Below are 12,450 nucleotides of genomic sequence, written 5' to 3' on the forward strand. Positions count from 1 at the left end.
ACAAACTTAAGGAGATAAATACATGTGATTATCCTCATTCTCCAATTGTAGGCAGTTTGTGAAAATGAAAAAAATCATGATGCTGATCAGTTGCTCTTAGCATCTCAGCATACCTTGAAAAAGAATAGGACTATGGTCTGTGACAAAATTAAATAACTTCTAGCAGCTCAGTGAAAGAAAACAATAAACTTAGTGATAAAACTGACCAGCTTAAGCCGTGCTAAAAAATTTGAAGTGTCCCCTGGAAGAGAATCTTCTTTTCAGCAGCCACAGAGTTCAAGTTGTAGAATAATAAAACTGAAGCCCTCATTATAATGTTGGCTGAATTACAGTGGAAATTCAAGTCCCAGTCTCAGAAGTTGGCAGAGGTTAAAGTAAGGGCACTAATTACAGGAAAAAAAAATTAAAAAAAAAAAAAGGATCCTGAGACTTGGAATGGGGTTGTGTGGGAGAACCCTCCTGAAGCTGAGAATTTTGAACTCTCAGATTCTCAAGGGCTTATCTCACAAGAGGAAGTAGTCTCTCTGCCCCCAGCCCCGCCCATTGAAATATTGTCTTATTTCACCTTTTACTGATGAAATTGATCCTTCATTGTCCGCTAAACCAGCGGTGACATTTTATTAAAAAAAATGCCAGGCATGACAATACTGATGTCCCTTAAGGCCCACCAACAGTTGTCTCTAGACCTATCACCAGATTTAAGGCAAAGCAGGCTCCTAGTGTAATCCATGAGGAAGTACACTAGACTACTAAAATTAATTAGTTTGCTAATTCATTGAAGTAGAGGTCTGGGGAATGGGCATGAGAATGGATTTTAAGGGTGTGGAATAATGGTAGAAAGAGTATAAAACTGGATCCAGCTGATCCTCTGAGAGGAAATTCTCACTTTAATATGGAAGCTTGCAGGGTTAAAAAAGGTGTTGTATTTTGTTTGAATGGCTGCCTGAAGAATTTGTCCAAAGATGACGTACTGAAACCAACTTTCATTTGGCAAGGCCAGTAGTATACCTTTACAGTTTTACCTCAAAGATACATTAACTCTCTAGCCTTGTGTCATAACTTAGTTCTAAGGGATTTTGATCATCTGTGTCTTCCACAGAATATCACATTGGTGCATTATATTGATGACATTGTGCTGAATGCAGCAAGTGAGCAGGAGCTAATAACCAGTTTGGACTCACTGGTAACACATATGCACATCAGAAGACGGCAAACAAATCTAATCAAACCCCAAGAGCCTCTGTCTCAGTGAAATTCTTAGGAGTTCAGGGGTGTGGGGCATGTAGAGATATTCCTTCTAAGAGGAAGGGTAAGTTATTGCACCTGGCCCTCACCACCACCGACAGAGAAGCACAATTTTGTTGGGCCTATTTGGTTTCAAAGAGCAACACATTCCCCATTTGGGTGTGTTACTCTGACTCATGTACCAAGTGACTCAGAAAGTTGCTAGATATGTGGGGGGCGTGGAACAGGAGAAAGCCCTTCACCAGGGCCAGGCTGCTGTGCAGGCTGCTCTACCACTTGGACCATTGATTCAGTAGACCTGACGGGACTTGAGATGTCAGTGGCAGATAGGGATGCTGTTTGGAGGCTTTGGCAGACCCCTATAGGTGAATCACAGAAAAGACTTTTGGAATTTTGGAGCAAGTCTCTAATATCAACTGTAGAAAAAAAAAATCTCTCTTTGAAAGACAACTCTTGGCTTGCTATTGGGCCTTAGTAGAAACGGAATGTTTACAAATGGGCCATCAGCTTACCACGTGACCTGAGATGCCCATTATGAGCTGGGTGTTATCTGAATCACCAAGTCATCAAGTAGGACATGCATGGTAGCAATCTGTTATCAAAGGGAAATGGTATCACATGATCTGGTCCAAGCAGGTCCTGAAGTCACAAGCAACTTAAAGGAAGAAATTGCTCAAATGCTTATTGTTTCTACTCCCGTTACAATGCTGTCTGCTGCCAAATATGAGTTGTTTCCTATGATCAGTTGACTGAGGAAGAGAAGACGAGGGCCTGGTTAACCTACGGTTCTGTACATTATTCAGGCACCACCCAGAAGTGGACAGCTGCAGCATTACAACTGGAAGAACTTTGAGCAATCAAAGTCATACATATTTGGAAAGAAAAATGAGCAGCGGTGTGAATGTCCACTGATTCATGGGCTGAAGCCAATGGATGGTCATGGACTTGGAAAAAAGCATGATTAGAAGACAGATGAGGTTGGCCATAAGTCTCAGGATCTGCTTTGATAGTCTGCAGGGCAGAGCCTTTCAGAGGTCATCTGTGTCAGGCTCCTAACTTGTTCTCTCTTTTCTCCTTCTGCTGATGTCCATCCTCTTTGCCTTTCTGGATAGGGATTGAGTATTTTAGCAAGAGTCCTCCCTCTTGATTAGTTTCTTTAGGTGTACAGATTTTAGTAGGTTTATCCTATATTATATGTCTATATGAGTGAGTATATACCATGTGTGTCTTTCTGCTTTTGGTATAGCTCACTCAGGATGATCTTTTCCAGATCCCACCATTTTTCTGCAAATTTCATGGTTTCCTCATTTTTTTATTGCTGATCCTGAGACTTATGGCCAACCTTTGGGCAGAGTGCAGGGAATCTTATGAAAGAATTTGGGAAACAGTAAGATCTGGAGAGGACAGGAACTCCACAAGGAGAGCAACAGAACCAAAAAATCTGAGCACAGGGGTCTTTCCTGAGACTGATACTCCAACCAAGGACCATGCATGGAGATAACCTAGAACCCCTGCACAAATGTAGCCCATGGCAGTTCAGTGTCTAAGTGGTTTTCATAGTAATAGGAACAGGAACTATCTCTGACATGAACTGATTGGCCTGCTCTTTAATCACCACTCCCTGAGAGGTGAGCAGCCATACCAGGCCACGGAAGACGACAATGCAGCCACTCCTGATGAGACCTGATTGACTAGGATCAGAAGGAAGGAAAAGAAGACCTCCCTTATCAGTGGACTTGAGGAGGTGCATGTGTGTAGAGGGGGAGGAAGGGAGGTATTGGGATGGGAGTAGGGAGGGAACCATGGGGGGGATTCAAAGTGAATAAAGGGTAAATAATGAATAATTTAAAAAATAAAAAATAAAAAAGAAGACAGATGAGGAAGACTTCTACGTAGTTCTCTTCAAATGGGCTAAGGATGCGAAGACAATTGTGTTCCATGTAAATGCTTATCACAAGGTGATTTCAGCTCAGCAAGAGTCCAGTCAACAAGTAGATAAAATGACCCATTCTGTGGACAGTTAGTCTCTTTTTCCAGACATTCCTGTCATTGCCCATTGCCCATGGGCTCATGAGCAAAGGGGCAACAGTGGAAGAGATTGGGTTTATGTGTGGGCTCAGCTTCTACACACCAAGGCTGACCTGGCTAGAGTTGCTTCTAAGTGCCAGATGGAGCAACAGCAGAGATAGATATTGAGCCTCAGATATGGCACCATTCCTTAGAGTGGCTAGCCAGAGACATGGTGGCAGGTTGACTACATTGGACCACTTCTTCCATAGAAAGAAAAATGCTTTGTCCTTACTGGAGTAGATACTTATTCTGGTTATGGATTCTCCTTTCTTACATGTAATACTTTTGCCAAAAACACCATCTGTGAACTTACAAAATGCCTTATCCACAATCTTAATATTCCAAAAAAAGTATTGCTTCTGACCACACTCTTCACAGCCAGAGAAGTACGGCAGTGGGCCCACAATCATGGAATCTACTGGTCTTACTATGTTCCCTACCATCCTGAAGCTTTGGGCCTGATAAAAAGATAGAATGGCCTTTTGTATACACAGTTACAGTGCCAATTAGGTGGCACTGTTAGGGTCCAAAAATCCTAAACAACCCAAGCAGACAGGAGAGTACATGCACAGTAAGATCTTTATTTGAATTAGGCAGTAAAAATTGAACAGTAAGGGACAGCAGCACAGACTTGAGATCTGACTGTGCCTTTGAACATCCATCTTGCAGTATTTAATCAGATGACAAACCTATTGCAGTCAAGCTACTACTGATCACTCAGGGCTGCAGAATTGATTTGGGGGCTGAACTGGGGCCTTAAGCCAGTGACAGAGCTTTTAAGCTTGAAAACCACAAATGTTTGTGCTGAGGTTACAATTAACAATTTTACATCAATCAGGATCATTTGTTATTGCATTATTAGGAACAGTTATTATGTTTTGGGGAACAAAAGAAGAATAAGGAGGAAACTGGCTAGCCATCTGGAAAGCTTCCTTAGAGCTGGTAAACTTGAACTTAATTTCACCTTATGTTCAAAATGGAGTCTGAAAACAAAATGGCAGTGCTTATGATGTCTCATTTGTTTGATCCCAACAGCTGCAGCTGGGAGGGTTGGGTCAGAGTTCTCCAGAAGTGTATGTATGCATTGAATCAACATAAGGTTTTGTTGATGGTTGTATGGTTTCTCCCTTAGCTATGGGCCCAGAAATCAATAGATGGAAAAGGGAATACTTCCACTCACTGTTACCCCTAGTGATCCACTAGGGAAATTTTGGCTTCCTGTTCCTGTGATCTTAAGTCCTTCTGCTCCTGAAGTTTTGGTTCTAGAGGGGGAGCAATCTTGCCAGAGCCACAGCAGACATTCCATAGAACTGGGAACTCAGACTTCCCTCTGGTCATTTTGGGCTTTTGATGCCCTTAAACTTAAACCATCAGGCTAAGAAGGGAATAACAGTATTAGGAGGGGTGATTAACCAGAATACCTGGAGAACTTAGATTGCTTCTTCACAACGCAGGTAAGAATGATTATGTCTGGAGTGCCAGAGATTCTTTAGGGCTTCTCTTTGTGATACTGTGTCCGGAAATTAAAGCTAATAGGAAGCTACAACTGCCTAATCCAGGCAGGATGACAAAGGGCATCAAACTATCAAGAATGAAGTTATGGGTCACTACTTTAGGAAGAGCCAAAACGTGCTGGGTGCTTGCTGAGAGTGGAGGAAATACAGAATGGGCACTCAAGGAAGGTAGTTATAACTACAGCTAAGGACACATGACCAGTTGCAGAAAAGAGAATTATAATTGACTTGAGTATTTTTACTATATATTTTTAGAATGCATTTGTACAGATATTTGCGTTTTCTTCCCCCATTTCTTTATCATGTGATATAATATCAATTAAGAGAATATCAATGGTTATTGTGTCTAAGTTTGAGGGGCTAGAAGAATCTAGACTCTCAAGGAAGATTGCCACTTATTCTAAATTTATAATGCATTTGCAATTTATGAGGGATAGTTAAATCATATGAGGCATAATTGTGGCCTGATTAAATATACAATGCAGTTGTGATTTTATGTAGAATAGTTATATTATATTTAGGAGTTATTATGACATGGTTATTATTTTCATTTGGAAATTAATCACAACATAAAGAGGTATGAGTGTGTGTCAAGTTGGTAAGGGATGGACTTGTGATGGCTCTCCTTGGTTGTCAGCTTGACTACTTCTGCAATTAACTAAAACCCAGAAATAGAGAGCACACCTGTGAGAGATTTCTGCTCAATTTGAAGTTGGAAGATCTATTCTAGACATTTGAGGTAGAAGAATATACCTTTAACCCAGATCTTGAGCCAGGAAGACACACCTTCCTATCAGATCTTTAATCCAGCTTTAACCTGAGCCACACTTTCTGATGGAAACTTATATAAAGATGGAAGCGTTTGCTCTTTGCTTGCTTGCTCTTGTCTTCTTAACAAGTCCAGTCTGTCACTGGCACTAGAACTTATTTCTTTGGGATTTCAGTGTATATGGAAGGCCAGCTGAGACATCCAGGCTTGTGGACTAAGCAGCTTACTGGATTCTTGCAACTTCCATTCATAGCCAGCCATTGTTGGATTAGCTGGCCCACAGCCTGCAAATCATTCAGAAATTGTACAAAAATTATATATAGAGAGTCAATCTATGAGTTCTTTTCTCTAGAGAACCCTGACTAATATACTGAGAGTTTTTTTTTAACTGCTTTAATGTCAATGTTGGTTATTGATCATTGTAAAGCATTTCTTCCTTTTCTTCTTTTTCTTCTTCTTCATCCTCTTCTTCTGCATCTTGGTTTAGAAAGAAATTCCTCCATTTCCTTAAAGCTTTCCAACTTAGAATGGGATAAGTTTTTCTAAAGCATGTCCTAGTTACTTTCTGAATTTCATTGTTTTGTCTTGTAGTATTTCCCTTTTCATTTATAATTTTTTTTTCTGGGATAACTAAGTAAATCTTTTTTTTTTTTTCAATGCAGTTTATTCAGGAACCTTGAGCAATCATTTGACCCTAGGGAAAGCCAGCCCACAGCTTAAATAGCCTCTGCTGGTAGCCAACCCCAGCGTGCCACGTGGGCAATGCAGATAGGTCCACATACATGGAAGCAAGCCAGATCCTCAGCCTTAGCCAAATGTGGAATTGTTCATGACAGAGAGCACTCACCATCGGGAAGGTGGAAGGCGGAAACCAGCTCCATCTTTAAGGCGCAGCATTACGCAGCTCTCTACAATTCCCCCTTTTTGTTTTAGATGCATCAGGCAAGAGTAGAGGTCTGATCTCTGATATTAGAAATAAATTGGGACTTTGTACTGATGTTCATTTAGGTGTCATCCACCCAAAGAGCATCAGACCCGTCCTATACCTTTTTCTCAGAGGCGGGACTTGGGGCATCAACCCGCATGAAATCAGACTTGCTCTTCTCTGGGTCGAAAGCTGCTGACCCTGGGTGCAGTGCTTAGCCTCGCATCCTGAGTGTAACATTTTAGCTTTTTATGGTAGCCAACCATGCTTGGGGAGACTGTCCTGCTTCAATGGCTGTAAAGGCCTGAATGGTCATGGCTGCATTACGCTGTTGTGAGACTCTAATCTTGCATATGTACCACAGGCAAACCAAGGAGACCAACACCAGAAGGCCTGCTAACGCTCCCATGCCCGCCCATTCCTTCAGATGATTCATGGCTGCAGCAATCCATGATGATAATCCTGTGGCTAGTCCTGCGTCCACTCTGGTAGAATTTACTGTGACAATGGCCACTCTCAGCTGCTCCATCGTAGTATCGAATTCTCCAGTCCAATTACCTAAAATATAGCTAGACAATTGTTTAGACAGATTTGTAGCACAGGAAAAATTCTCATGTTGTATGCTAGTGACTCAAAGTCCAGCATACTTTCATTGAAAGCCAAGTTGAGCGATTTGCCATAGGGTATCAATTTGCTCCTGCATGAGGTCAATCCTCTGATTGAACATTATCAAGCCTCCTTTTAGTTGAGAATTAATTCCTTTTTGTACATCTACGGCATGAGCTACATTGGCTAAAAGGTTATTCAGGGTCTGAGCAGTCTGCATAGTATGACTCCTGACTAATGCCGCAGTGGTAGCTCCAACAGCCAACAATGAGATGGCAGTAACAATGGCAGCTGTAATTCCAAGATCCCTTTTCTGTCTGAAGAGAGTCATAGCGTGAGGGCATCAATGGGCACAGGCACCCAGCAAGGCATGCGAGTAACCAGCTAGTAAATTTACTAGCATTCCAGCATTGGGCAAAAAAGCAAGTATCATTACCACAATTACTTGGCTCTATCTGGCTAATAATGAATAAAAATGGGGGATATAAACAAACAGGTGTGGGCTTATAGGAAATATTATGAGAAGCCTTAACCCCTACGTTGGAACATCTTGCATCAGTTCTAGAACTAGCAGTGGTGGTGTCCAAGGTCTGAGTAGGTTCAGGAGACCATTGCCCCCAGGGGCGAGATGTGCTCCATGTAAATTGACTAACTCCATGTTTTCCTCCACTTTTGAAAGTCATTTAAGGTTCTTAAATTATTTTTTCCCTTTTTTTAAATTTTTCATCAACTTTATTCATTCTGCATCCCCCCATAAGCCTCTCCCTCCTCCCCTCCCAATCCCACCCTCCCTCCTCCCTCTGCAAGCATGCCACTCCCCAAGTCCACTGATAGGGGAGGTTCTCCTCTCCTTTCTGATCTTAGTCCATCAGTCCACATCAAAAGTGGCTGCATTGTCCTCTACTATGGCCTGGTAAGGCTGCTCCCCCCAGGGGGAGGTGATCAAAGAGCAGGCCAATCAGATTATGTCAGAGGCATTCCCTCTTCACATTACTATGTAACCCAATTGGACTCTGAACTGCCCTGGGCTAAATATGTGCAGGGGTTCTGGTTTATCTCTATGAATAGTCCTTGGTTGGAGTATGAGTCTCTGGGAAGTTCCCTGTGTTCAAATTTTCTTGTTCTGTTGCTCTCCTTGTGGAGACCCTGTCCTCTCCAGCTCTTACTATTTTTCAGTTCTAACATAAAATTCCATTCACTCTGCCCAACACTTGCCCATCAGGCTCAGCCTCTGCTTTGATAGTCTGTAGGGCAGAGGCTTTCAGAGGCCCTCTGTGGTAGGTTCCTAGGTTGTTTCCTGTTTTCTTCTTCTTCTGATGTCCATCCTCTTTGCCTTTCCGGATGGGGATTGGACATTTTAGTTACAGTCCTCTCTCTTGCTTAGTTTCTTTAGATGCACAGGTTTTAGTGGGTTTGTCCTATGTTGTATGTCTATATGAGTGAGTATATACCATGTGTGTCTTTTTGCTTCTGGGACAACTCACTCAGGATGATCCTTTCCAGATCCCACCATTTACCTGCAAATTTCATGATTTCCTTATTTTTCATTGCTGAGTAATATTCCATTGTGTAGATGTTCCACAATTTCTGCATCCATTCTTCAGTTGAGGGGCATCTGGGTTGTTTCCAGCTTCTGGCTATTACAAATAAAGCTGCTACAAACATGGTTGAGCAAATGTCCTTTTTGTGTACTTGAGCCTCTTTTGGATATATGCCCAGGAGTGGTATGGCTGGATCTTGGGGAAGCACTATTCCTAGTTGTCTGAGAAAGCGCCAGATTGATTTCCAGAGTGGTTGTACAAGTTTACATTCCCACCAGCAGTGGAGAAGGGTTCCTCTTTCTCCACAACCTCTCCAGCATGTGTTGTCACTTGAGTTTTTGATCTTGGCCATTCTCATGGGTGTAAGGTGAAATCTCAGGGTTGTTTTGATTTGCATTTCCCTAATGGGTAGTGAGGCTGAACATTGCTTTAAGTGCTTCTCTGCCATTCGGTATTCCTCTACAGAGAATTCTTTGTTTAGCTCTGTTCCCCATTTTTTAATTGGATTACTTGGTTTGTTGCTTTTCAGCTTCTTTAGTTCTTTATATATACTGGATATGAGTCCTCTGTCAGATAAAGGGTTGGTGAAGATTCTTTCTCAATCTGTAGGCGGTCACTTTGTTTTGATGACGGTGTCTTTTGCTTTGCAGAAGCTTTTCAGTTTCATGAGGTCTCATTTATTGATTGTTGCTCTTAGAGCCTGTGCTGATGGTGTTCTGTTCAGGAAGTTGTCCCCTGTACCAATGAGTTCTAGGGTATTCCCCACTTTTTTTTCAAGCCGATTTAATGTGTCTGGTTTTATGTTGAGGTCTTTGATCCACTTGGACTTCAGTTTTGTGCAGGGTGATAAGTATGGATCTATTTTCATTTTTCTACACGTAGACATCCAGTTGGACCAGCACCATTTGTTGAAGATGCTATCTTTTTTCCACTCTATGGTCTTGGCATCTTTGTCAATAATCAGGTGTCCATAAGTGTGTGGGTTTATTTCTTGGTCCTTTGTTCGTTTCCATTGATCCACCATTCTGTTTCTATGCCAGTACCATGCAGTTTTTAAAACTGTTGCTCTATAGTATAACTTAAGATCAGGGATGGAGATACCTCCAGAAGATCTTTTATTGTAGAGGATTGTTTTAGCAATTCTGGATTTCTTGTTATTCCATATGAAGTTGAGAATTTTTCTTTCCAGGTCTGTAAAGAATTGTGTTGGTAATTTGATGGGCATTGCATTGAATCTGTAGATTGCTTTTGGTACGATGGCCAGTTTTACTATGTTAATCCTGCCAAGCCATGAGCATGGGAGATCTTTCCATCTTCTCATATCTTCTTCTAGTTCTTTCTTCAGAGATTTGAAATTTTTTTCATACAAGTCTTTGACTTCCTTGGTTACGGTTACTCAGAGGTACTTTATGTCATTTGTGGCTATTGTGAAGGGTGTTGTTTCCCTAATTTCTTTCTCAGCCCTTTTGTCTTTTGTATATAGGAGGGCTACTGATTTTTTTGAGTTTATTTTGTATCCGGCCACTTTGCTGAAGGTGTTTATCAGCTGTAGGTGTTCCCTGGTAGAGTTTTTGGGGTCGCTCACGTATACTATCATATCATCTGCAAATAGTGATAATTTGACTTCTTCCTTTCCAATTTGTATCCCCTTGATCTCCTTCAACTGTCTTATTGCTCTAGCAAGGACTTCCAGAACTATGTTGAAGAGATATGGAGAGAGTGGGCAGCCTTGTCTTGTCCCTGATTTCAGTGGGATTGATTTAAGTTTCTCTCCGTTCAGTTTGATGTTGGCTATAGGTTTGCTGTATATTGCCTTTACTATGTTTAGATATGTGCCTTGTATCCCTGATCACTCCAATACTTTAAACATGAATGGATGTTGGATTTTGTCAAATGCGTTTTCAGCATCTAGGGAGATTATCATGTGTTTTTTTTCTTTCAGTTTGTTAATATGGTGGATCACATTGATGGATTTCCGTATATTGAACCACCCCTGCATACCTGGGATGAAGCCTACTTGGTCATGGTGGATGATATCTTTGATGTGTTCTTGTATTTGATTTGCAAGTGTTTTGTTGAGTATTTTTGCATCAATGTTCATAAGGGAGATTGGCCTGAAGTTCTCTTTTTTGGTTGGGTCTTTGTGAGGTTTAGGTACCAAGGTGACTGTGGCTTCATAGAATGAGTTTGGTAATGTTGCTTTTGTTTCTATTTTGTGGAATAGTTTGAAGAGAATTGGAGTTAGCTCTTTTTTGAATGTCTGGTAAAATTCTGCGCTGAAACCATCTGGTCCTGGGCTTTTTTTTGGATGGGAAACTTTCGATGACTGCTTCTATTTCCTTGGGGGATATAGGACTATTTAATTGATTTACCTGGTCCTGATTCAGCTTTGGTAAGTGGAATCGATCAAGAAAATTGTCCCTTTCATTTAGATTTTCAAATTTTGTGGCATATAGACTTTTGAAGTAAGTCCTAATGATTGTTTGGATTTCCTCAGTGTCTGTAGTTATGTCCTTCTTTTCATTTCTGATTTTGTTGATTTGGATGGTGACTCTCTGCCTTTTAGTTAGCTTGGCTAAGGGTTTGTCTATCTTGTTGATTTTCTCAAAGAACCAGCTCTTGTTTTCATTGATTCTTTGAATTGTTATATTTGTTTCTAATTGATTGATTTCAGCCCTGAGTTTGATTATTTCCAGCTGTCTGCTCCTTCTTGATGTGTCTGCTTCTTCTTTTTCTAGGGTTTTTAAGTGAGCCATTAAGTTGCTTGAATGTGCTGTCTCAAATTTCTTCTTGAAGGCACTTAGTGCTATGAACTTTCTTCTTAGCACTGCTTTCATTGTGTCCCACAAGTTTGGGTATGTTGTGTCTTCATTTTCATTGAGTTCTAGGAAGATTTTAATTTCGTTCTTTATTTCTTCCCTGACCCAGCTGTCTTTTAGTAGCAAGTTGTTCAGTTTCCCTGTATGTGTAGGCTTTTTGCTATTTCTGTTGTTGTTGAGGTCCAGCTTTATTCCATGCTGATCAGACAGGATACAAGGGATTATTTCAATCTTCCTGTATTTGTTGAGGCTTGCTTTGTGACCAACTATGTGGTCTATTTTGGAGAAGGTTCCATGAGGTGCTGAGAAGAAGGTAAATTCTTTTGTGTTTGGGTGTAAGGTTCTGTAAATGTCTGTTAGGTCCATTTGATTCATGACCTCTGTTAGAGATATTGTTTCTTTGTTTAATTTCTGTTTGGTTGACCTGTCCTTTGTTGAGAGTGGGGTGTTGAAGTCTCCCACTATTAGTGTGTGGGGATCTATATGTGGTTTAAGTTTTACCAATGTTTCTTTCACAAATCTGGGTGCCCTTTTATTTGGGGCATAGATGTTCAGGATTGTGATGTCTTCTTGGTGGAATTTTTCCCTTGATGAGTATGAAGTGTCCTTCCCCATCTCTTTTGATTAATTTTGGTTGAAAGACTATTTCATCAGATATTAGAATGGCTACTCCTGCTTGCTTCTTGCGTCCATTTGCTTGAAAAGCCGTCTTCCATCCCTTTACTCTCAGGTAATGTCTATCTTTGTGACTTAGGTGTTTTTCTTGTGTACAACAGATTGCTGGGTTTTGTTTACACATCCATTCTGTTAGTCTGTGTCTTTTTATTGGAGAATTAAGTCCATTGATATTGAGAGAGAGTAATGACCAGTGGCTGTTAGATCCTTTGAATTTGATGTTGGCTGTGGTCATCAGGTTGTGTGCTTGGTTGCTTTTTGTTTTACTGTAGTGGGGTTATTTATT

The sequence above is a fragment of the Meriones unguiculatus genome, chromosome 9 (assembly GCF_030254825.1).
Source record: "Meriones unguiculatus strain TT.TT164.6M chromosome 9, Bangor_MerUng_6.1, whole genome shotgun sequence".
Classification (NCBI taxonomy): Eukaryota; Metazoa; Chordata; class Mammalia; order Rodentia; family Muridae; genus Meriones; species Meriones unguiculatus.